This window comes from Calidris pugnax, unplaced genomic scaffold (assembly GCF_001431845.1).
Source record: "Calidris pugnax isolate Ruff unplaced genomic scaffold, ASM143184v1 scaffold54, whole genome shotgun sequence".
Lineage (NCBI taxonomy): Eukaryota > Metazoa > Chordata > Aves > Charadriiformes > Scolopacidae > Calidris > Calidris pugnax.
The window spans coordinates 6,916,150-6,916,534 of NW_015090864.1; positions in this window are offsets into that span (position 1 = coordinate 6,916,150).

Here is a 385-nt window from a genome sequence, read left to right on the forward strand (position 1 = left end):
AAAAAAAAAAAAAAAAAGTAAGACCCAAATCCTGCAGTTTGGCAGCAAGTAACCACCTGTCAATCAAACCACAACCAGCGGAAACAGCTGGACTAATTACTGCTGGACCAATTACTGCCCCAACAAGCACCGGCGGGTCAAACCCAACCCTGGTGGAAATCCTGATGGTTTCTTAACGCGATTTCGCACAGGGGGAAGGGGAGGTTAAAACAAGATGATGCTGAAGAAGTGAGGGCTCCCCCGGGGAGAGCCCGCACTCGTTGCGGGGGGGGAGTCGGGCTGCGGGGCCGTCGCGGCGTGGGACGGCGCGGGAGAGCGTGGGGAGCGCGTCCCGCGGAGCGGCGCGGAGCCGTGCGAGCCCTCCCCGCTGCCGCGGCGGCCCCGG